Source organism: Callithrix jacchus, chromosome 14 (assembly GCF_049354715.1).
Source record: "Callithrix jacchus isolate 240 chromosome 14, calJac240_pri, whole genome shotgun sequence".
Classification (NCBI taxonomy): Eukaryota; Metazoa; Chordata; class Mammalia; order Primates; family Cebidae; genus Callithrix; species Callithrix jacchus.
In genome coordinates this window covers 45,984,267-46,010,324 of record NC_133515.1, presented here as the reverse complement: position 1 = coordinate 46,010,324, position 26,058 = coordinate 45,984,267, and the positions used below count along the sequence as shown (strand labels likewise).

At 42.6% G+C, this 26,058-nt stretch overlaps 1 non-coding gene across 1 annotated transcript; it reads right to left on the bottom strand.

Annotated features, from left to right (window-relative positions):
- Positions 1 to 22,470: 22,470 nt before the first annotated feature.
- Positions 22,471 to 22,634, bottom strand: LOC118147646 (U1 spliceosomal RNA). The gene has a single exon (XR_004734088.1). It is a non-coding gene; the product is annotated as a U1 spliceosomal RNA (small nuclear RNA).
- Between the last annotated feature and the right edge of the window lie 3,424 nt (positions 22,635 to 26,058).

The following is a 26,058-nucleotide window of genomic DNA, read 5'->3' as shown; positions in this document are numbered from 1 at the left end:
CCATATGACCTGGGTCTGATTTAGTAGTATCTCGGGACTCAGAAACATGAGGGTATTTCAGTGAGGAGCCCCCACCTTTTCTATCCCCCCCACTAACCATCCACTAAAGCTTCCGAAGAATGTCTTTCATGTTTGTTGCATTCACTTCGCAACGTGCTCCTGGTGCCTGTCCTTGAATTCTCGGCTCATTGCTCCTGAATCAAGGGAAGTCAAGTTGAATCTTTCAAAATGGGAGCCAGCAGTGGGTAAGCACATCAGCAGCAGGGCAGCAAAATCCACCCTCATCTACTTTTTGTAAAACTCTAAGTTCTGTTTGTTATTCTTAAGAGATGGAAGGCAATGTCGTTTAGAGAGAAGAGCCTTGGATTCGGAATCAGGAGACCTCGATTTTACTTCTAGCTCTGCCACTGACAAGCTGTGTGGATCTTAATAAATAATTAATGTCCCTGGCCCCTGGGTTGGTCATTTATAAAAAGAGGAGATGGCATTACAATAAATATCTCACACTAAAATAAATATCTCGCACTAAGACTAGAGCTTGTATTGTTGCAAGTTAAGCAAAACCTATACAGAGTGAGTGTGGCAACTGCAGGGAATGAATGAGGAAGGGATGGCCTCCAAAGAATTTACAGTTCTTCATGAATATGGAACCTAAAGAAGAAACCCCAGAATATCAGAGTGAGCTCTACATAAGTGCAAGCCATGCTGCCTAGTTCCTAGTTTTGTGGCTACTCCAGTAGGGGTGTGGGAAGCGAGCTTAGCAAAGTAGAACAGTGCAGTGGTTAGGAAGCAAGTCTTCGCAGTGGTTCTAGACCTGGATTCGGTCCCTTACATCCTCCATGAACATGGCCTGTTATTTAATTTTAAGCCTCAACCTCTGCATCTGTGAAATGGGATAATGGTTTCCACCTCTGGTGGTATACTCACACTGGCTCACAAAAGCCAACAGTAGAATTTTGTGGCATATTACCAGCTGGTTGACAGCACATTGTAAGTTTGAAATAGGCTGTGGTGAGAGTATTTGCCACAAAAGTCAGCCAATGCTACAAATCCAGGCATCTCCCCAGCTACTCCTCCAGAGCTGGGTGTTAAACATTGACCAGCACACCACTGCCTACCTCTCAGCACTGTTCTAAGGATGAAGTGGGATGAGGTACACAAAGTGTTTAACACAGTGTTTGGTGCATGACAAGAAATGGAAACTGTTATTATTGTAGCTATTAGTGACTCAGGAATACCCTCTGTCTTTTCATTTCTCCCTACTCTTAGCACTCTTCTCTTAAGCCAAATCTTGTGCTTCTTTCTGGAGATCCAGAGAGCATGTCCCTGCAGTAAAAGGCTCTTCTACCCAACTCTGGTTTGCTTGTGGCCTGTCATTCAACAGACATGAATCGAATACCTACTCTGCACCCAATCCGGCACCAGGCACTGCAGATACAAACATGATTAATAAAACTTGCCCCTGGATTTGAGGAGTTCACAAACCCTTTGATGGAAAGGATACAACTGAGTCTGTGAAGGGTACCTTTTACCAACAATGTAGAAATCAAAGGAAGGCAAAAGCTCCCAATGGTGCAAACCTTTCTGCCACCTGGGATCCCAAGGCCTTGGAAGCAAGAAGCCTCTAGGGTAACTTTAGGTACAAAGTGAAACCACCTTCTTTAAGATGACATAATTATTAGTACTACAGGGCACTCAGTTAGCTCTCCTCCTCTCCCTGTCCTGATGGCATTACCCTACAATTGGCAACATTCTTCCCCACTGGCTACGATGGTTGCATGTATGCCGCCTGGAAACCAGAAATGTGTAACATCAAGTCTGGCCCCTCGCCAAATTTCTACAGGGCATTAGTAACAAACTGGTGAAGCTCATTAAAAAAAGAGAGAGAAACCTATAACCATTAAAAGTCCATTAAGCAGCCTGTCATTTTGTAGAGCTAAATAGCCCACAGTAATCAAAAGCATATGAACCCCAGCTGGGATACCCAGTGAATTGTTTCGATTTAGGGGAGAATTCATCAAGAAAGATTGTTCTTGGGATTGGGTTGATTTTTCTCCTTCAGTTCCTGGCCCCATGTTCCATTATAATTAAAGTGATTGATGCACCTCCCAGACAGAGGTGAGCAGTGACCACCAGAGCCAAAACATCTGCTCCTTCCAAGCAAACAGCTAATATGGAACTTGAGTCAAAAGGCACGTAATTTGAGGTTACCCTTCCAGTGTCAATTAGGTATGGCACAGTCAACTCTTTGCTGTCTGGCTGGGTTACATCTGGGTTATCTGTGAAATTTCTCCTTCCAACCATAGAATGACTTTTACCCATACCCAAGTTAGGGTCAAGAAACAAAGAGCTAAGTCTGAGGTCAAGAAGTGATGATCCCTAGAATGGGAGATAGTAGATCCATCCATCAATTAATGAAATGTCTTCCTGCCCTTGGATGGACATTTGTTAATTTCAGAAATGCAGATTCAGTCTTTCCAGTTTACTGCGATCCCTCTACCTCTTTTCACCACCTCCCGAGCACTGCAAGGTGTACCCTGGCGCCACTCCATTGCTCATTAGCGCCTCCACAGGTGGATGACCACATGCTGAGGAAGGAGGTAAAAACTCTTAACAGGCAGTTTATGGGAGCACATTAGCAGTTTTGGCTCTAACAGAATAGTGAGAAATGAGAGAAAATTAATGACTCAACACAGGTTAAGAGGTAACTATAGGAATTACTTCTCCATGCTCATCTACTCCACCATGACACTAGATGATAGCAAAATGTTGAAAGTAAAATGAAAAATCTAAGATGATGTTCAAATTCAAAAGAACAGTAGAATCTGAGAGCAATCATTGCTCTCTTCAGGTATTTTTACTCTCATTGTTTTTTATTTTAGCTTTCCCGCCAAAAGATCCAAATGTTTGATTTAAAAAAAAAAAAAAAAAGTAGCCTGGGAATGGTGGCTTATGCCTACAATCCCAGCACTTTGGGAGGCCAAGGCAGGAGAATCGCTTCAGCTCAGGAGTTCAAGACCAGCCTGGGCAACACAGTGAGACCTCATCTCTACTAAAACTCAAGAAAAGAAAAATTAGGCCGGGCGCGGTGGCTCAAGCCTGTAATCCCAGCACTTTGGGAGGCCGAGGAGGGTGGATCACGAGGTCAAGATATCGAGACCATTCTGGTCAACATGGTGAAACCCCGTCTCTACTATAGATACAAAAAAAATTAGCTGGGCATGGTGGCGCATGCCTGTAATCCCAGCTACTCAGGAGGCTGAGGCAGGAGAATTGCCTGAACCCAGGAGGCGGAGGTTATGGTGAGCCGAGATCGCGCCATTGCACTCCAGCCTGAGTAACAAGAGCGAAACTCCGTCTCAAAAAAAAAAAAAAGAAAAATTAGCCAGGAGTGGTGATGCAGGCCTATAGCCCCAGCTACTCAGGAGGCTGAGGCAGGAGTACTGATTGAGCCCAGGAGTTGAAGGCTGCAGTGAGCCATGGTTGTGCTACTGTACTCCAGCCTGGGAAACAGAATAAGACCGTGTCTCAAACAACAACAAAGTCATACTCAGTATACCCAACACTTCTCCACCCAAAGCTACTCCAAAATCCTCTAGTAATTTGGCATACCATTTATTTATACTGATCCTTTTAGAGCCTTGAACAGTTAAATTTCTGCTTGTGTCCATCTCCCTTCACTGACTGTATGTTTCTCAAGGGCAGGGACATCTTTTTCCCTGTGTCTCTTATAGCATCCCCTTAATAGAATCCTTGTAACTCAGAGTCCCTCACTAAATACTGATGGAGTGATCTTTCAATGTTGCCAGACTCACCACTCCAATCTCTCAGGGACCGCCTGCACTAAATTCACCAAGCAGTTAATGAGCTCCTGTGCTGTCCACACAAACTCATTTGCCTTGGGAATGAAAACAAATCGATGCCCCCTTTATGCACTGAATTTGCTTAAGCATTGTAGATGATACATACATACGTGTGCATGAAAGTAAATGCTCCTGCACCAGGCAGAGGCCTCCTAGCCTCTTCTCAGCTTCCCTATCCAAATTCTGCCCACCCTACAAGGCCGAACTGTCCCCCAATTTCCCCTAAGAAGCCTTCACAGAACACCAGCTTAAGGATCTCTAGCTCCAAACAAGCAGAGGGCCCAAAACACAGTGAGTGGCATGAAAATATGAGCAAGAGAGTCCATGAGCAACCTCAGGAATGGGTGGACACTGTGGGACCAAGCTGAATGGAGTGAGAATGAGGTTGAAAAGTCGACTCCCAGATAAGAAGTGAGGCGAACTCTTCACCTAGGCTGGTGGAAGCACACCCTTCCCCCGTCACTCCCCATGGAACACCTTAAGCTCAGGAACCAGGGGCGATGTGGCCTACCGCTGGACGGGAGGAGTCTCTGACCCTTACGTTCTTTCTTCCTTGGATGTCCAATGGTGAAGGAAAAATAAACATATAAAAGGCCATAAATCCCCTTGCAAAAATAAAGGCTCCTTTTTAATGCCCAATAGTTAATGGCTTAAGTTAAATTCCAGACCCTTGCAAAAAAATTTGTAAGACCCCTTCCACCTCTTTGCTGCCTTGACTCCCACCCCTTCCAGAGGCAGCAAGGTTGCTAGGCTTTCTCTTGGTGGTTGACAAACATCTTTAAGGGGTGCTTATGTCCATATTAATGGCATTAGAACAAACCCACATTTTCAGATCATTTTGAAAACTATCCTGAGACCCAAAATCCAGTTTCCTCTCCCCAGAATATTTTCTCCCAAATCCACAGTTGTCTGCACAGGAAGATTCTTGCCCATGCAAAACTCATTTTCACACTGCCTGTGTCCTGTGGCATGCAGGAGGTCCTGTTCTAAGAGAGGCTAAGACTCTACCCTGGTCTGTCACTAGCCCAGGCTATTCACAGCATCTCCTCCACTGTCCAAAATCCTCTTTCTCGTGTGTCTTAGTCTGCAGGTGACTTGGCTGCTTAGGACAGTAAGGAAAATATGGTAGCTGAAGTCATGACATCTGCTTCTACTTTCAGTCTTTCAGCTCAGCTCCTTGCTAGCTGAGTGCCTTTGGCTCTCTGGACCTTTTTATGATCTGTAAAAAGAAAGAATTATACTACATCATCCCTAAGTCCTTCCCAGTCCTGGCCTCGACCATCTTCACTACTCATTTTGTTACTTTCCACCACCAGTTCCCTTGCTCTGCCCCCCTATCTATGTCAAGGGACATACTGTGCCTCCACCTTTGAAACCCCCATCTCCTACCTACATCCTGGGGTCTTTCTCTGCTGCCTTCTCCATAGTTACCTCTACCCCCACCTTCAGTTTCTCCCTCTCATTTATTTCATCCCCTCTGAATAGCCACATGCTCAGATTTCTTCTCATTCAAAAACCAAACAAGTGATCTCATTTGACCACACTACCCGGTCATTCTCTTGAACTTCTCACCATCAAACTTCTTGATCAAATATCCTCTGCTGACATCTCTAGCCAGTTTCTTATCAGCCACTCATTCCTCAGCTCTTCGCAAGCTGATATCTGCTTCTCACTACTCAAACCCTCTTGAGATTTACCAGTGGTTGCTTCATCCTCAGGACTGTTCTTCGAATATCACACTATCATAGATCCAATTCTTTAGAAGCAGAGGCTGAGATGAGGATTCATAAGCAAGTGATCTATGAAGGCAGTGCCACTGGGAGCCAGGGATCCAGGGCAGTGCAGGGGAAGAAGCCAAGCAAAGTCCTGCCAGAGAGTGCTAGTGTGTAAATTACACCTCCGAGTTGTCCCAGCTTGAGGCAAGGGAGCTGGGCCTTCACACTCCCCCAGCGGCAGTCATGGGCTCAGATGGGAGGTTGGGAAGTATATTCCAGGCACTTCCTCCTCTCTGAACTTACCAGCCAAATCACTCCAGTAGCCTGGAGGCAGGCTTCACAAGAAGAGTCACAGGTGTAGTCAATTGTAGCCAAAAACACACCAAGGCTGGGCAAGGGACACCCAGAAATACTAAAGGAGATCCAAGGGAAATTCACAGTGTACCAGCATGTCCATTACCACATGCTTTCTGTCTTTCTGCAGTTTTGACAGTGTTAAACACGCTCCCTTTTAAAATTTCCTCACCTTGGCTTTGTGAAAAGAAGGCACCCCTGTCTTGCTGTTTCTGCTTCTTCTTGCTTGGTCCCCATTTCCCTCCCAGCTGCCCTCATATCTCTATTTTTGTCATGTAGTGACTCCTCTAGCCTTACAGCTTTAATGACCATATCTAAAATCACTCACTCCCAAATTCCAACTCTGAATGAACTTTCTACTTCCATGTCCACCCAGGACTCCAAAACCAATATGCCCCAAAAATGGAATCATATTTTCTCTTCTATGACTTAACCCTTTTTCTTGCTTCCCCTCCTGATCACATTGCTGAGCTATAACCCAAGGAAACAACTTTCACTCCTGTCTTTTCTTTGTCCTCATGCCCAAGCAGTCTTGAATTTCCTCACATCTTTTATTTCCCTCCCATTTCCTATGTCACCATCTTAGTTCAGGCCTTTATTGACTCTTGAGCATATTTTCAAAGCAACTTTTGAACTGGTTTTCCTGCCTTTCCCTGCTCCAAGTCATCCTCCACCTACTGCTAAATTAATCTTCCAAAGTAACATTATGACCTTGCAACTTCTGCCACCCTACTTCTCAACCTTTCATTGGTTTCACTATAGTAGAGACTTCTAGTACTCACCTATTCTGACTTCATTCTCTAGCCCTCTCGTGGTTGCATAGAACCATGCAATCAGTTTCAGATTGGGCTGTGAGTGAAAGGAACAATATCACTTCTGGACCAAGGCATTTAGATGCAAGCATGAGTTTTCCAGGCTCTCTTTTCCCTGCTGTGGTGACACTGGAAGCCAGGTGTTGAGATGGCAGATCCGAAGATGGAAGCCCCTAGATCCCTGAATCACCATGTGGAGAATGGCCTGCTGTCATCCTGGAGAGTAGCCTCACGGATGTCAAACTTTGTGTGTGGTAGAAGTAAGCTACACTATGAAAAGTTTCTGAAAATACTCTTTTTTTTGTTCTGATTTGTTTTTACCGCCAAATAGCCTGACCTGTCCTGCAAATACAGTAATTTTTTCTCACTACCCTCAAGTCCAGATTATTTAGTTTTGCATCCAAATTTCTTTAGAACTCACCCACATTTGTTTCCAGGTTCTTCTCCCTTTTATTTCCCCAAAAATATTCTGCCTTATCATACGTTGGCCATTAGACTTTCACAATTCTTCTTGACACTTATTTGACCTATCCATCCCTACCCTCCATGCACGTACAGGCTCGACCTCAACATTCAGCTTGTCCAGTGTCTAGCCTTCCTTCAAGGTCTACAACAAGGGTTGACAGATGACAACCCTTAGCCAAAATCCAGCCCTCCACCTGTTTTGTAAATAAAAATTTTATTGAAACACAGCCATGCCACAACCAGAGTTGAGAAGCCACAGCTGAGACCACCTAGTCTGCAAAGCCTAATATCTTCACTATCAAGACATTTATTTTAAAAAATTTACCAACCTCTTTCTAGAATATCATCTCTCCTGTCCCCAAGCTTCCACCTTCCCCACAGGCCACTGCTCAGAAGTGATTCTCCCCTTGTCTGCATTCCCGCAGTGCCTACCTGTATGTCTCCTGGATTTCAGACTACTCGTGGGATCCCATGTCATCTTCCCTACTCAGTGGAAGCACCAGGAATGGCAGGACATTTTTCTTATTTCCTTTGGGTTCTCAGTGTCCAGCACCTTGGCTCATAACATGAATAGTAAGTATTCAGGCCAGGTGCGGTGGCTCATGCCTGCTTTCACAGCACATTGGGAGACCAAGGTGGGCAGATCACAAAGTCAGGAGATTGAGACCATCCTGACCAACATGGTAAAACTCCATCTCTACTAAAAATACAAAACTTAGCTGGGTATGGGGCACATGCCTGTAATCCTAGCTACTTAGGAGGCTGAGGCAGGAGAATTGCTTAAACCCGGGAGGCAGAGGTTGCCGTGAGCCGAGATCATGCCACTGCACTCCCAGCCAGAAGACAGAGCTAGACTCCATCTCAAAAAAAAAACAAAAAAACAAACAAACAAAAAACAAAACAGTAAGTATTTAGTGGACATTAGAAGAAAACATAGACCATTCCTGAGACCTACAATGTATTAATGAGAAGAGAACAGACAAGAAAAAGAAAGAACTCTATGAATTACAGTGCTAGAATTTGAACACAGGGACTTTGTATTTCAAATTCGGCAAACCCTGTTACATAAATGAAAGTTGATGTTCATATAATTATTGCAGGACATTAAGCAATACCAAGTCTTCATAAAATGTATGTTTGCTTTTAACTTGGATAGTTTTGCTTTCCAATATCATTTGAACAATATGTAAATGACCTTTAAAAGCAATGAATTAAAGTGTCAGATCCCACTCACAATTTTAAACAGTGCTCTTTTATTTCAGATCCTGTGGCAAACTGAAAATAACCATAAACAAGAAGGTGAATGGTTTCTTAGAGCTAATACAATTAACTTCACAGCATTTGAAAAAAAAAAACAACTTTGTTTCCTTTTAAATGCTGTTTTATAGATTGTTTCCATCATCACTACAAGCCACATTATTTTTTTTAATTCTAACATTTATAAAGTATACAGAACTTCATAAAGGCCTCATTTTCTGAATGACTTCCATGTATAAAAGGACCCAGCCTAGTCTTACCTTTCCTCTCCAGATATTCACACCCTTGCCAGGCAAGGTGCCTTCATCTCTGTGCCTAGCTTTGATTAATCAAAACAAGAACTCTGGCCACTGTGGTCTACAGAACACCCAGGAGGGAAAATCACTTTGATAACTAAGCTGCTTCTTTCACATCAGTCAAAAATTATAGAAGATTGTGCTAAAACATATTGGGAGCAGAGACACATGTTCCTTGTCCAAAAGCCCATCCAGTCATTGCCCAGCAAAGCATCACGAAGGAGTGAGCATTGTGAGGAGTGGCCAAGGGCAGTTTTCTCTCATCAGCTTTCATAGTTATAAAAAGGCAAGACCCAAGCTCATGAGAGAAGTGTTGGCCAAAATCTGGACTGATATTGATTCACACAGTTTGTTACCAGGATAGGGTAAGTACAAAAGGGACAGCATTTAGAAACTTTACAGCAATTCAACATCCCCAGGACATCCAAGCTGCATGATTTGTATTTTGTCAGTTATCAATCTGCAACAGATTTGAATTTTTTTTTAAATGGCCCTTTGCCACACAGGGTTTGAGAAGCACTGTATTAAAGAGACAAGTATATATAATCAAGTACCCCCTCCACACCCACAAGATGGTGAACATGGTCCCCACTGAACAGGACTTGGACTTCTCATTTCCTGACTTTGCTTCTATCTACAGGAAGCTCATGCAATGAAATAGGATGCTATAGAACCAAAGACCCAGACCCACTCTTCACCCCAGCACCCCAACCCCATGCCCCCAAGGGTAAGAGTTGAGAGAGGAAAGTGTGTCCTTTCCACTGGCTAATAACCTGTCAAAAAGCAAGATGAAAAAAAATAAAACAGGGTGCAACTGTTTTTCCTCCTGAGAAGATTTCTCAGGAGGGCTCAGCCGCATCACAGGCACATGTTGGACTCATAGTAGATCTGTACATTTCTAGCACACAGGCAATAATCTTTGTCATGTCTCCTCAGCAGACATAAATGCTGCCTCAAACCCTGTGATATCTTCAACCTATTTGCATTCCTTTTCCATTGTAGGAGACTTCATGTTTCAAGAGTGAATTTTTCTCCAGGTCTTTTTACCTAATTCATTCTAGGACCAAACCATTCGGGGATCACTCAACCTTCAGGGAAAAAAAAGGATTAAAAATAAAATTCATTCATCCATGGACTCCATAAGAAACACTCCTGGAAAAGAAGAGGCATTAGCAGAGAGGTTTCTAACTGACTAATAAGAGCCGCCTATCAGAAGAAAAATGAAAACTCAGCCAGGAATTTGCATATGCCCCCAGTCCAAACAGGAGAGAGATGAGAATGAATTGTTTAAACCAGAAAGCAGAAGTTAACACCTGTTAATGACTCGTTTGTTGGCTCGCAAGCTGTTAACACTCAGACATACTGGTCGTTAAATGTGGTCATTACTTATTTCAATGCAAAATTTATTAGAGCCCCATCTGAAGATTTAATGGAAAGGCAACCCTCACCCCACACACCTGTTATACCCCAAGGAGGCTGGGGGCAGGTTTCCTCTAGCTGCTATGTCAGGATAAGAAAATAAGTACTAGTAATCATCATCATGGCCATTCTGTTGCATCAATTACCTATTTCCTTCAGCAATCAGAATGTTAGATGAGTTCTGATTCACAGCTTGATACCTAATAAGGACCACTTGAGTCTTCATTCACTTTGTAGGACCATTATGGTTAAGTGGGTCTGTTCTGCGTTCTTTATAAGCCTGCTGCAGAACTCATTATTATTAGATAGACTTTAGATTAAGCTGAGAACATTTTTTCATCTTTTCAGCCTTTTGCAGATTAAAAAAAAAAAAGAAATAGGAGAGAGGATGGAGAATTCACAGTGACACAAACATAGAGAACTGGGGACTGATGTTGAGTCATGGAGAGGAGTCTTGGCGGTATTATTTGTCACAGCCTGCCCTGGTATGATGGCAAAACAACAGCCACCTGGAACATCAAAGGGCCAGGAATTCTCAAAGAAAGAATCTTTTCTACCACAACACCTAAATCCACCTTCATTGGTGGATTATGAAGAATAAGGTTGTGGTAGGAGAAATTAAATCCCGGGAGCCTCAGCTAACCCGTTAAGAATTCCTGTTTTTCACAGAGGGGAAAGTCGACCAGAAGAGCACCATGTGCATCTCAGAAAGTGCTAGAAAGTACGTGAAAATGTTGGTCTCTTTTCCCCACATGCCTGGATCATCATGGGACTGAATTGTGAGATCTAGCTCATAAAAACACAGGATGCCCAGTTCAATTGATAATTCAGGTGACTGCTTTTTAGCATAAGTATATTCTGTGTGATATTTGAGATATACTAAAAACATTATTCACTGTTTCTGAAAATCAATTTAACCGGGTATTCCATATTTTATCTAGCAACTCTATATAGGACACTTGGCTACTGGAAAAAAGAAAACACTCTGGGGCTAGTAGTTCCCCAAACTGGTGGATCATATGAATCCCCTGAAAGAGAATGCAGGTTACCAAATTCCACCCCCTGAAGACTGTGACCAGGGAATTTGTTGAAAGTTGATTGAAGGCTTTGAAGATAATGATGACAATAATGATGAACCAGTATGAGGGGTCCAGAGTTTTACAATATGTCCATGTGACCCCAAAAATTAAAAGGGAAATAGAGAGTTGATTGGTGAACTAAGCTGACAAAGGTTGGTCTCACAAGGTTCAGCAAAACGCTTATTCATACATCAGTTTCTGAGTTCCCACCACGGACAGTGATATGCTTGACCCCTGCCTTTGTGGTGCCCAAAATCAAATAGATGGCTGAGAACGGAATTTAAAGGAGGACAGACATTTCTGGGGGATTGTAGGATAAATGCACCTGACAGCAATAACTTAGGCATACCCTTAGAATGACCCTGTATGGCAGATGCACCTGAAATGTGTGTTCCAAGCTAGAGAATCTGGGAGTGGCCAGAGACTCATTCCTTGTCTTTGAGGAACATTTGAGTCCCCAGCCCAGCTTTTGGAGCCCACACTGTACAGGGGATTGAGAGTTTTGGGTTGGATGAAGGTTGCCAGATAGAGGTCCTGAAGGGGACGGTGTGAAGTAAAAATGGTTTATAAACTATGTGCTGTTTGCAAGTCGGTTGCATTTTTCCTGCCCAGTCCACTGTCACTGGGCCATAGGTAAGGTGGATACATTGTCCAGCCCATCGCCACTGGATTATTTCTGTAGGTCAGGCAGATATCTTCCACCACTGGACTCTCCCCTATATGTGAGCTCCTAATAAAAGCCCACATCTTGTTTGCTGGCTCTGGGTCTCTTCTCCAGCCTCTTGAACCAGGTGCCTTCCCTATTGAAGTGAATAGGGGTTTACCACGACAAGGGTCTTCTGAGTGCCAGGCACCATGGTGGTGCTTCCAGCTACCATCTCATTTGGCCCCCAAAGCAGCCCATCCAGGTAGATACCACCATCTACTCTACAGATGAGGCCACTGGGGCTATAGAATTTCAACTTGACCAAGAGGGTAGCATTGGCAAATGCCAGAGGACACAGCCAGGTCAATCTGACTCCCAATAATCTGCTTTTTGCATTATAAGCTCATATCCAATAAGCACCCAGTGGAACATATTAAGTGTAGGAGACCCAGGTTTAAATATCACTCTGGCACTTCCTAACTCTGTAACCTTGGGCATGTTATTTCTGTGTTTCCAAAATTGCTGTGCCTTACAACTATCATCACACTGTCACTTGCAGATAATCAAGAAAATCTTCAAGCTGGGATGTTAATTTAAAAAAAAACAAGGGAAGGGAAAAAAAGTTCACATAATTGAAATACCACAGATGTCAAAACAAAAGGAGATCAACAAAGAAGTCCCTTCTTCCCAAACCCAGATTAAGGAGCCAGGTTCTCTTCCATTCTTGAATTCATCCCCTGAGTGACTGAGGAGCAAAATTATTTTGGTTAATCCTTTGTTTCCGATGGCATCCCTGCAGAGATGGGAATCCAACGGTGTCCCCTAAGGCCTCTCCTTTATCTTAGCAGAGAAAGAAGAGTACAGAGTGAAGGAATTAAAATATATAAGCACTTAGGATTTTATGAGCCTGAGTATATCAGATTTAAGCTTTATGGACACCAGATAAGCACTTCCTAAAGTCAAACGAGGTCCAGTCAAACTAGACCTCTTGTCTGATATTTCCAGCCTAGCAATCATTTTGTTCATCTGTAAAATGGCACTTCAGATATTTCTCTGAGGATTAAATGTGATAATGCATTTAAAACGCTTATTGCAATACCTGGTAGCACTCCATAAAGGTTAGCTGCTATTATTATTGTAAGTTCTCCCCTACCAAACTGTGAGCCCCTTAAAGGCATGACTATACCATACTTTGTGTGACCAGCATTTGCACAGTACCTTGCAAAGAGTGAGCACCAGGTGGGTGGGTGAGTGGGCCGATGGATGGTTGGATGCACAGATGAATGGATGGAAGATGGGGTTGCTAGATGGATGGATAAAGGAGTAGATTAATTCAAGTATGGATTTTCTAGCAATGATGACTGTGGAAAATCTTCATGGAGATGATGAGGATCAAGCTAAGCTATAATATTAAAGATAAGCCAAGCCATGTGATAATTTTATGGTTTAATGCTTACATTATACTTTCACTCTTTTTCTTATCCCCAATAAATGATTATGGGACATTAACATTTTGGAAAACATACCAGTCACAAGGTGTAAATGATCAGCATAATTCTAGCCACACAGTAGATAACTAGTACTAACTCATTCAAAAATAATAGTTATTGGCCAGGCATACTGGCTTATGTCTGTAATCCCAGCATTTTGGGAGTCTGAGGCAGGAGGATTGCCTGAGCCCAGGAATACAAAGCCAGCTTGAGTAATATAAGGAGACTCTGTCTCCACAGAACTTTATATATACACATATATATGTGTGTGTGTATATATATACATGTATGTATACATATATGTTATTTACCTTTTTCTCATTGAGAAAAAAATGGAACATATATCATGTTTTAATCCATATTATTTGAGATAAAATCATATGAAAGAAAGCATAGAGCTGGTACTTTTATTCTGCCCTCAGATCGCCTGGGTTTCAGAATCAGCGTGATTGCTGGCATAGCTTCATTTAACAGAGAATAACTGGGCCAGTAAAATTTGAAAAGTACATTTTCATTTGCTCCAGTGCATGCATGCTCAAAGAAGAGGGAAGAGAGGGAGAGCATATAGAAACAGAGAGGGCACAGGAGTAAAAAGAAGGACCCAAGAAGGAGAAAGGCCTGTAAATCAAGGGCCATCAGGCAAAGGACATGAAAAAGAGCCTGGCAGAGTTAAAATAATCAGGAACTAAGGATGAACTAAGAGTTCAGAAAAAGCGAAGAGGATTGCATTAATAATCATTTCAGGAGACTGTAGAGGGTGGACGACCCTTGCAAGGAAAAGGGCAGGAGGGAGTAAAAATAAAGTGAACAGCTGCACATTCCTCTCTCAAAGCCCAGCAGTTACCACAGCCATAAGCTCTTGACCTTGGCCAGCGAAAGGGCTTCTAAAGGCACAAGCAGGAGGTGGACCAGCTCTTTAAGGAGGGAGCCGTGCCCAGGGAACTTTAAACATGAGCTGGCCCACTTGGGTTAGGGACGTCACCAACCTGCTGGGCCATGCTGTAAATAGACGTAGGTGGCCGCCTACCCCAAGTGATTTTCAGGATCCAAGCCTGAATCCCAAAGAAATAATTCCCCAAGCTGCTGCCTAACATCTGCAGTTCTCCAATTACAGATTTGTTTGTTTCACCCAGTTCTTTGTTCTCAGTTAAAATGAAGATCCCTGTCACAATTAGACATGAAATATTACCATCCATCCACTGTCATTGTGAACAAGCATAGCAAAACATTTTCCAAAGATACTTTGTTGATAAGATAGATAAAAAGATCCTGATCTCCAGGATGTCTGTAGAAGAGTCCAAGAGGGTGAGAACAGGGTTGGGGGTACCAAAATCTGCTGGGATCCTTCGCATTCTGCTGGACACCATTTGATGCTGAGTCTATAACAGAAGCCGACAAATGTTGACCCCAGAAGGTCTTGTTGCCTGCTCCTATAAATGTCATAATTGTGCCAACTTGTGCTTCCCCAGAAATAAAAACAATCCTAAAAATATTTCTATGTTGAATACTTTGTGACTTAAATTCCTCTGAGCTCATCTTCCAAAAATAATGTCTCAAGAATGACAAATTATTGATAATTATTATAACTTGGTAATGAGTAATGGGTACCTTAAGGATCATAATATTCTCTCCACTTTTGTAGATGCTTTTAAATCTCCCCCCAAAAAAGTGAAATAATAATCACTTATAAAAGAACATGTTTCCAGCTAAGTGCAATGGCTCATGTCGGTAATTCCAGAGATTTAGGAGGCCAAGGTGGGAGGATCCCTTGAGGCTGGAAGTTTGAGACCAGCCTGGGACATATACTGAGACCTCATCTCTACTAAAAATTTAAAAATCAGCCAGGCATGGTAGGCACACCTATGGTCCCAGCTACAAGGGAGACTGAGGCAGGAGGATCTCTTGAGTCCAGGAGTTCAAGGTGCAGTGAGCTGTGATCATGCCACTCTACTCCAGCCTGGTCAACAGAGCAAGATCCCATCTCAAACATATATATATTTCCACTGAATTAATTCCACTGGATTAAAATGAATGACTGAAGAATGAACAATTCAATTCCTTAGATGTTTTACCCACCCCCCACCCCAACACAAATGCATGGCTTCAGTTGCTTGTCAGGGGAATAAGTCTACTACTAAACTAAAATTTTGCTTTTCATTTCCAAGTCTTGATGGCAGGTGGATATGGTCTGGATTGGCATCCACACCCAACTGGGACTCTCATCTTTTCTCCGAATCTTTCACAGACTTCGCCATCCCCATTTATCAGATCTTCACTTTTAGCCTCTTATTACTAACCCCATCCAGCACAATTCCACCACCCCAGCCTTCAGTCTCTGCCACCCCCAATCTTAGAAATTTTTCTTCTGCCTCACTCTGCTGCTGAAGGATGCTCCTTCTACTTTCTCCCTCCTCAACCGCTCATTTGTTCATCCTGTTTAATCAATTAATGCACTCAGCTGGCTCAATCTTTGTCACATGATAGCTGATATTATTTAACCCTGTGGCATCTGCCTTGTTAGAAGCAAGAGAAAAAATAAGACAGCAGCCTTGCTGTGATTTGTTCAAGGGAACTTTATGCTGATTTTTAAGACATGACTCACAAGTCACGTCAAACAGGATTCCCAGATTAGCGCTCATTACCCTTCGGGGTATATAAGGTAAACATATGTATGCATTTACACTCAAGGACAAAAAAAATCCTTTTATTGGGAAACTGTTATTTCTGTTCCTCATTTGGAATCTTCTACCAAGAATGCTGATTTGAGCTAAACATGAAAGTCAAATTGAAAAATAGAGACCAAGATCAAAAATCTCAATATGTAATCAAGAACACTGACTGGCCCTCTGTAAGCAGAGGCTTGCCAAAGGCCCAGTCCAAAGAGCCAGGGTCATGGCTGACCCATCTAAAATATCTGCTACATCAACACTTGTGTTCATTCCTGTGGGTCAGAAAGCAAGAGGAGCGGCAAACTAAATGGGAAATATAGTGACTAAATGAAAGAAGCCAATTTTCTGCTCTCACACTGCTCAAAAAAAAAAAATATCTTGAAAGCAGCTGGCAGGATAGATTTGCTAGAGATACTCCCAAATGTCTCTTGAAAGAAGAAAATAAAATCAATCCTTTTCAGATTTTACTATCTCTGTGAATTCTTTTTTTTTAATGTTTCACTCAACATGGTGTCTGTGAGATTAATTCATGTTGTTGCATGAATACTAGTTCATTTTATAATTGCTGTGTGCTATTATAATCCTGTGAATATGCAACTGTGTTTTATGGATAAAACTACCATAAATATTCTTTTTTTTTTTTTTGAGATGGAGTCTTGCCCTGTCACCCAGGTTGGAGTGCAATGGTGCCATCTTGGCTCACTGCAAGCTCCGCCTCCTGGGTTCAAGACATCCTCCTGCCTCTGTCCCCTGAGTAGCTGGGATTACAGGAATGTACCACCATGCCCAGCTAATTTTTGCATTTTTAGGAGAGACAAGTTTCACCATGTTGGCCAGGCTGGTCTCAAACTCCTGACGTCAGATGATTTGCCTGCTTCAGCATCCCAAAGTGCTAGGATTACAGGTATGAGCCACTGTGCCCCTTAATATTTTATACATGGCTTATGGAGCCTGTTCTTACCCATTTCTATCGACCACACAGCAAGGAGGAGGTCCATGGTCATCAGTATGTATAGGTCCCCCTACTGATAGACACTGCTTTCAGCAATTCACAATGTAGTAGACTCTTTGAATGATTATCCTGCACAACTATTCCTTTCCCAGCTACAGACACCTTCACTGTCCCTATGGAGTCCTCTTCCTCCAAGATTCTGACCTTGATTTCCTCCTTTCCTCTCTACACTGTGCCCTCCAGTGACCTCACTTATTCTTGCACATTTACCCGTGTTTATGTTTGTTTTGACTCATCCTTACTTCACTTCAAAGCATCAGCCATATTCTTCCATCTTCTAGCACATTTACATCTGGATGTTCTTCAAGTGATTGAAACGTATTGAACCAAACCCTTCTTCCTCTCCTCCCACTGCCTTCACTTCTCCCTCAGACTCACCTGGTTTTATTGCCTAGCTCCTGGCCATCTAGGCTGGTAACCTTGGCAGCCTGACCCCTAAGAGAAATTTAAATCCTACCAGTGGCATTGTTACAGTAGGCCTCAAAGGGGAATGGAGTTCCCCAACAAAACAGTTCCAGTTGTTAGTTTATGTCTCATCGATGTTTGAAATGGCTACCAAACTGATACACAGCAGAAAATAGGTTTCATGTTTCAAATCTTCCAAATCACAAGAACACACTTCATGGATCAGAACCTAACCTAACTGTCTTCAAATTCCCCTATGAAAAGAAAAGCATTTTCTCTTTTAAGAAGAAATGTTGGAAAAGAGAAAATGCAGTTTATCAAACATTTAAGAGCATGGATTTGAATCAAATAGACCCGGGGTTCACGTTCTTCTGCCACCTCCTAGCTGTGTGACTTCAGGTAATTTACTTCCTTTTCTGAACCTTAGTTTCCTCATTCATATAATAAGGAAAACCGTTGCTACTTTGCTGGTTTTTAGTGAAGATTAAATGAGATCAAGAGACTTGGTACAGCACCTGACACATCTACACTCATTAAGTGTGGTTGGTGAGGCTGCTGTTGCCAATTCTCTAAGTGGGAAAACAAGATAAATTGCAACTCCTTCAGTGTCCCAGAGAGGTTGCCACTGGACAAGCAGCAATTTCAAAGTTCTAATTTCTTTTACTTTGCTCTCTGAATAGCTCAGAAGGGATGGCTAGGTTGTGAAAAATGTTCTCAGGCTGGTCAATTTGAGGTATTTCATTTCACGAATCTGTCTGAAAACTGCCAGCTCATTTCATTGATCAATGGCCATCCAGTGTTGGAGTTTAAGTTATTACCACCCTAAACTAAGGCTGAATGAGATCCTTAGGAGTAAGAAGCTCTGGCGCTTCTTCAGAGACATGGCCGGGCTCTGCAACCAACCTTCAATCCATTGTACATGCAATTTGCATTTGTACAGATTCCTTTTTCTCATGCTGGAATTTTCTCCACCAGCTTGTGGATGAACTTTTGTAGCTGCCTCAGATAATACTTTCTAGCTTTCTGTGTATGCATTGGCAGCTTTCCTATCTCCCCTTCAGAGCACCCTGGCTTTCAAACATAAGCAGATCTAAGTGGACACTGTGTCAATCAATCAATCAATCAATTCAATATACATCAAGCACCTGTTTGGTACAGTGTCTGGACTCTCAACATAGGCAAACATAATGAAGAAAACACATTCTCTGGTCTTAAAGACTTTAGGTAACGAACAACAATATAGGTGAGTGGGTCCTAGCGAGGTAGCTCAAGTAGTTAAGTGCCAAAAATCACTAGAAAGGAGACAGTCACTTCTGAGTTTGGGGATCTCAGAAATCATGTTAAACAATTCCCACCCCATCCCCATCCCTATGCCTATGACAATTAAGAGCAGAACCATGCACCAAGTGGGTGCCTTATAAATGCTGACAAATAAATGCTACCACATGTATCACATGTAGGACATGTTCTTGAGCTGATGTCATTTCTTTCAGAAAATCTCCTCCTTGCAAGCAGCTTAGATGCTGATTCTTCACAAAGTCAGGAGATTTTGCATTTCACACAGTAGAAATGTCATAGCTTTGGAGCAGGGTGGGGTCACACAGACAGAGGTTAGGCTCCCAGCTTTGCCGTCTACTGAAGTCTGAGCAAGTTACTTAACGTCTCTGAGTCTGTCTTCACCTGAAAAACAGAAGTAAAGCCATCTCTTGGCAAGATTTTTGTCAAGATTAGAAAAAGTGTAAGTAAAGCATACAGTGGCACATAAAAGTGGCAAATAAACTGTAACCATTCCCGTTACTCTGTTCAACAATAATCGTCCCAGCTCACTCCCCTCCTCATCTCCCTTCCATGGTGGACAAAGTTCCCAACTCTGCTATACAGGACTCTCAGCTCCCAAGACACCCACAATAGCAAACAAAACTCAAAAATCTGCTTCTCTATTTTGTCTTACATTCTTAAGAGGAAAAAGATGAAACACAACCATATGCATTAAGAAACTAGAAGAAACTGATCCAACTAAAACTTCTCCCTGGATGCTCCATAGATCCCTATTCTCTTAGAAACTTCTGCATAGATGCAGACAAAAGTTTGCATCTATGCTCATCTTTGAGTTCTCTTCACCCACATCTGACCTATGGCTAGCCATATGGCCTCTTTATAAATTATTCTTTGTAGAACAAATTATTTTTAAGAGATCTTATTTTCCCACTGATAATTATTTACCAAGACCAATTGCACTAAAAATCAATAGAATACACAGAGTCTATCATCAGGAGTGTGGGAAGAAGCAAACCTCTTCCATTCATTCACATTAAGTCACCCTCATTCCCAGATTGCACATCTCTGTGATTTTCTCAGTTCCAACAGATTTTGTGGGGGCTGAAGTGATAGGAAAAGCAAGCTTTTTACACCACAAATCACACAGACGCTGCTGATAGGGGCAGAAGTGTGGAGGCACACACTAAAAGAAGCATTTCCTTCTCATTCATCATTTAACCAGCTCTTTGGGTTGCTGTTTCACAGCCAGGGAAACACCAGGGAGAGACAGAAAGTCCCACTTTCTCGAAATGAACTTGGACAAAGTTCTGTGAGGCCCAGGGAAAGCAAGGCCAACACGGCGTGGCCAAGGTTCTGATGAACCATAAAGGAGAGGAAACGGCACTTTCCTCTGAGTCATGCAGAAACGATTTACTCTGCATCCTTCTAACTATTAATGGTCTGAAAATGTGGGGCAACTGACCTCCACAGCCACCCTGCTCCCACGGCATAGCCCGCAGCCCCGCGCCAAGCTGACACGGAAATCAGATCAAAAGTAAACCTGAGGTAGTGGCACTCTACCCTAACTGTTGACAGATGGAGAATGGAAGCCACATAAATGCTCTCTCTTGTTTCAGCACTGTAAAAATGCCGGACTGACCCATGAAAGATGGAGATGGAAGCTCGAGCAGCCATTAGGAGCCATGCCTTACTCTGAGCAATAACTCACGCCCATGGTTTTATGAAAATGGTTTTATTGCAGTGGATTACTTTTTCCCCCCCTCTGCAAAAATTACTGCTTATCGGCATCACAGAAATCAAGCTAAAACCTCCCCACCTTTTCTCTCTTCTAATACAATCCTTCCCTCTGGCCAGGAACTTAATAAAATGGAACATTTCATTATTCCGGTTTGCATACCTCTTTTGAAGCTGAAACTGTCATCTCAAGTGAGCGCTCTGAAGTGGCTGGCGTGAGGGTAATTTGATTGCCTCTTGTGTTTGCTCAGACACATCTGAATGCTTGAGAAGCCACTCAGCGTCCAGGTCTTTTGCTAGATCAGATTTGGAAGTTGCAAAGGGAAGGAAATCATTCAAAAGCAGCGTTTTCTGATTCCTTCAAAATAGTTTGGATACAGCTTTTTCATGAGCTATTAACTGCCTGTCAGACTCCTTAAGAGGGGAAAACAAAACCAGGTGTATTGAGAACTTATATAGTCTCAAATAGCTCAACTCAGCAAGGCCTCTTTGTTTTCTAAGGTCCATGTGTGTTTCCCATCAATGAACCTGAGCAGTGGGAATCACCAAATTGAGACTATTGTCTCCTAGAGTGGAGGCGTCCAAAACCTTCCACTGTATTCAGACAATTTAGTCTGTTATAGATTAATGCACTCACTTGGAATCCTTGCTGTTAATACTCCTACATGGTAGGTGAAACCTTCATTAATATGCAGAATCTCAGGCCCCAGCCCAGACCTCCTGAATCAGAATCTGCATTTCCACCAGATTGCCAGGTCATTTGTAAACAAAGTTTAAGAAGCACTGGTTTATACCACAGAAGCAGTATGTATTGGCCTGTACTCTGACTGCCCAGTTTATCCGGCTAGTCACCAGTTAGCACTGTGTGGGTAAATCACCACATTACCAGTTGTTGTGTTTGTAGTAGTGTGTAAGATTTGGTCCCTACCTTTGGAGAGTTCGGCATCTGGAAGGACTACCAACAGGAATGTTTAGAATCTGCATGGTATTAAAGCAACCTCAGGACCCTCACCAACCTAAAGACTTAAGGTGGTAAGCTTCAGAACCCCCGAGATCCTCAGCCTAAACTGAATGTTAGGGCCCCCTAAGGTCAACCAGACCCTCTACCCAAGCCCTCTTTCAAGGTCTCTTGCAATGGTGTCTACTTAAACCCATCAATGGGAGCAAGTTTAGCTCTAACTCCAGCTCTTCTGCCTTTGAGACAGCCTTAACCATTGCCACTCCCAGCAGGCCAGCAGGCCCTCTGCAAGCTTCTCTAAAATACTGGCACCACAGAAATATTGGCAGTCTGCAAAACGAGACCCTTTTAACATAGCACGGGCCCCATTTATGCTTTGTGGCAGAGACATTTACCACTCATTATCTCTATGTTCCTCCCCATGCCTCAGCTCAGTCACAGTTAGGAAGGGCACTGTGACTAGTTGTGACCAATAAGCTGGAAACAGCAGTGAAGTTTGTTGGTTCTAGGATGAAGCAGTTTAGAACCAGAATGCAATGCTCTTCCCATGCACTAGTGACCACTATGGAAGACATGTTCCAGAGGGCGTAGCCACAAGATGCAAGCCACCTGAATCCCTTGGAAGGGAACTTCCTGGAGAACTCAAAGCCCTACTAGTTGAGTTAGCATAAGGAAGAAGTAAGCCTTTATATGGTAAGCCACTGGGATTTCGGGATTGTTTGTCACCACAGCATAGCCTAACATGTCCTGACTTACAAATCTTTGTGAACCATCCTTTTTGTCTTCTTTGTATTTATTTTTTCTGCATATGAGTTTCATGTTAGGCATCCAAATCTTTTGTTGGCCAAAATGTGGCAAGAAGTGATTCAACATAGCAAGGACTTTTCCTTGTGTTTTCATGGATAAATGCATACATCCCATTTTTCTTAAAATAATGATTAAAAAGTAGAATGAGATTTGCCTTATTACATGATGTTTTGCATTAGTGTTGAATTTTATTATTTTTTCTTTAAAAAGTCAGGGGAAAGCGCAAACACAGTCCCCCACTACCACAAATTATGCAATCAAGTTTCCCACATTTGGGGAAATCTCAGGGGTCAGCACATCCGGAGTGCAATGGATAAGCCTCGCCCTGGGAAAACCACCTTTGTGATCATGGTATCTCCCCCACCAGGTAAGTATAGTGTTGAATTTTATTTAATTACCTGCCTGCCCCAGCCTTGAAGCTGAAAATATTGTTGGCTATTCTAAATGGTAAACAAAAATAGTCACCAGTATAGTCACTGATTATGTCTGAAGAAGCAAATACAAGCAATTTTCTTTTTCTGATTAAATTAGTCTAATTTGGATAAGAATAGCAAGTTGACAAGCTATTAATGTTTTAGGAATATGCACAAGACTATGTTGTGACTTTAAACAACATGTAAATAATATTTAAACCGTCTGTTCCAGAATCATTCTGCCTGCCTGCCAAAATTCTTTTTTGGAGAAATGAGCTTTTCATTTTTCTCTTTTAACTAGCATTTAAAATGCAAAAAAAAAAAAAAAAAAAAAAAAAAAAAGGAAAGTTCACGCCCACAAGAGATACTTTAATAAAATCACTGGGTATTAGCAATCTGGTTTATAGTGCCAGGAATCCAGGGTAGTTCTGATTTAGGATTGAAATTCTGCCCTGCATTGAGCCTGTTGTGTATGGTTATGGGAATGCTCATATTGCTTAGTAGGTCAGAACGCCCACTGTTATGAAGATCTTTCAGATAATGAACCATTTGGGCTATGCTACTCAGGTCAGGTTACACAGGATGAGGAGAGGCAAGTTCTGCTTAACCCACTGGTGACTGTTCAGTCATCCGGCTTTGGAGAGATGTATTTGTTGTTTACCTATTTGTTTGCTTGCTTTAAAATCTATAATCAGATGATCCAAAAAATTTATAAGGCCATAGAAGCGAAGACAAAAGGCAGGTATACATAGTTGTAGAAAATCTGAAGGAAGACAAATCTTATGGAAAAAGAAACAGAAGAAAAAAAGAAGGGACAAAAGAAGAAAAACAAAACAAGGAGAAGAGAGGGAGAAATTAAGGAAAGAAAAATTCAGAGAGACACCAAAGGATAACAGATTAGATGTAGCCCAAAACTATGCTTCCCTGTGGACAGGAATTGTGTTTCTACTCTGCGTATCCCTACTCCTCTAGAGTCTAGCACAGTGCTGAAGATGCAGCTTGGCCTTGATCAGTAGACAACATTCAGCAAACTAATAATCTTTATTCCATATTTGGTTCACAATACCATAAACCAGTCTAGTTGAGGCTAGGAAATTTTCAATCAAATCATGAGTTTCATGGTTAACACTGAACAAGAATTGCACAGAATCATGGTGATAAATGAAACCCACTGCCAGTTACATAGAGCTAAGCATTTCCCTGGAATCCTTTGCAGCCATAAAGCACTTCAGGATGGGCCAGGTGCAGTGGCTCATGCTTGTAATCCCAACACTTTGGGAGGCTGAGGTGGGCAGATCACTTGAGGCCAGGAGTTCGAGACCAGCCTGGCCAATGTGGCAAAACCCCATCTCTACTAAAAAATGCAACAACAACAAAAAATTACCCAGGCATGGTGATGCATATCTGTAGTCCCAACTACTTGAGTGGCTGAGGCATGAAAACCAGGTGAACCCAGGAGGTGGAAGTTGCAGTGATCCAAGATCATGCCACTGCACTCCAGCCTCAAAAAGAAAAACAAAAACAAAACAAAACAAACAAACAAAAAAAAAACAGAATGATAAGGAAAAAGAAACCACAAACAAAAAAACTGCACAATGCTTACAGGAAGAAGGAGAAAAAGAAAGAACTCCTTCCACGGTCTTCCTGACAGCTGGAATGAGACTACCAGTGGAAACAGAAAAGTGAATGTAAGTGGAAAATAGAGCCACTGCATAGCTCTAAGCAGTGAGAGACTGGTAAGGACTTACCCTCTTAACTGTTACTTCAATGCAATCTGGAATGATGACTGTGTCTTTGCTGTTCTATAAGTTCTGTTTAAAACTGCCTTGGACCAGCCTCCCACATTTCCTAATAACCCATGTGGATGACCAGAAGCTTGCCTCATGGTCACCTCTGTGTAGGAACCCCTTTGCAGTTCACACAAACTCAGATGTGGGACTTGGCTTCTCTCCCTGGATAGAAACATGACACGGCATTCGGAGCCACACTCCCCAGTGAAGTCTATGTGAAGCACAATTCACTGAAGATTTTAGGAAGATGGATGGCAACATAAAAAGTGAGCTCAAACGACTTAATGATATAACATACGTTATCAATTCTATGTCTAAAAATCCATCAAACTCTCACCTGTTGCTCCTTTTCCTACTTCCCTTCCTTTCAGACCCCAAAACAACAAATTCTCCCATAATCTTAAGAATGCTCATTTTTTTCTGCCTTCTCCTGGAACTTTCCCTGAAACCTCTCTTTTTGCCTTCAAATAATCCACGACATTACTTCATGAGAGAAAGTCAATTCTTTCCTAAAGAGGTAAATTTTGTTGCCAGTTGTTCATCATTTCCTTGTTATAATCGATATCATATAAAGAATACCAGACAGGCCTCCTTAACGAAAAGTATCTCCCTCATTCATGGCCTTAGGTTCATTAAGCATTGTCCTTTATAACAAGTTGTCCTTAGTAGTTAAATGCTCATTAAGTCACCTACACATGAGGATGCTTGTATCTATGTCTATGTGTCTATAACCATATGTGTATCTCATCTCCAGCTGTAGTTATATCATTCATTTGCCTGCCAGCAAAGTCCAAACTAGTAGGAAAACACCGTGTGCCTGAAGATTCGGAAAAGGAAGAAAGAGGAGGAGGAGGAGGGAGGAAACACCACCACCAAGAAGAAAGTAAAGGATACCAAAGATCAATTTGCCTCTTTCACATTCTGGCAAGAGCCAGTCTTGAATACTGAATCCAGCAGGAAGTCCCTTGGCTCAGTCCTTAGTAGCTACCCCTGTCACCTCCCTCCCTCAAGCCAGGTGGATATGGCTGCCTTAAGGTCAGGAAACCCTGCTCAGACCTCCTGTTAGCCCAGCCCACCCCACGCTTTCCCTCAGCCTGTCTGGAGACTCAGGCAGACAACCAACTGCTCCCGGAGAGGGAAACAATTAGGGAGAGGGGGCCCCTCCCTCTTGGCCTCGGGCTGCCCAGCCAGCATGATTAGCATAATTACAATATGTTCATCCAGCATCAGGATGAAAACTTGTGCAGAGGGGGAAGTGTTAACACACAAGCCAGCCTAACAACAGTCCTTCGTAATTAGCTAAACAGTTCCTCTTTTAGAGCTTTCCTGGGTTAGTCCCAGTAAGCCCCAGGCTCCAGGCAGCATCTTCAGGACCAAAGGCAGCAGCAGCAGCAGCAGCAGCAGGAACACCAAGTCCCTGCCTAGAAAGCAAGGAGTTGAGGGTCCCCCATTCTAGAGGTGGCATTTGCCATTGTGAAGTGGTAAATGACATCTCTAGATCTTTTACGATGGGCATCAAGGAAATACCCTTTCACCCCTTGACTATCCATTCTTAACTGGCCTTAAAGAAGTTCAATTTTTCTGGACTTCAATTTC